Source organism: Salvelinus alpinus, chromosome 25 (genome assembly GCF_045679555.1).
Source record: "Salvelinus alpinus chromosome 25, SLU_Salpinus.1, whole genome shotgun sequence".
Lineage (NCBI taxonomy): Eukaryota > Metazoa > Chordata > Actinopteri > Salmoniformes > Salmonidae > Salvelinus > Salvelinus alpinus.
In genome coordinates, this window is record NC_092110.1 from 28,290,938 (window position 1) to 28,291,160 (window position 223).

A 223-nucleotide genomic window follows, 5' to 3' on the forward strand; every position below is an offset into this window, starting at 1 on the left:
TCAGTTTGGGTTACATTAACTTTGTCTTGCCTTTGTTTGTGCAGCGACAGTGAAAATATGTCTCATTCAACATCATCGTTTTTCAGTGAGAGATTTGAACCCCCCTTGATTTTGTTCAGTTGACAACTACAACAGCTGGAACAGGTGTAGCCTGTTTTGGTCCTCTACCGCTTGTGCGCAGTGGTGATATCTGTTTTGCAGAGTGCAAGACTGAATGAGGAAG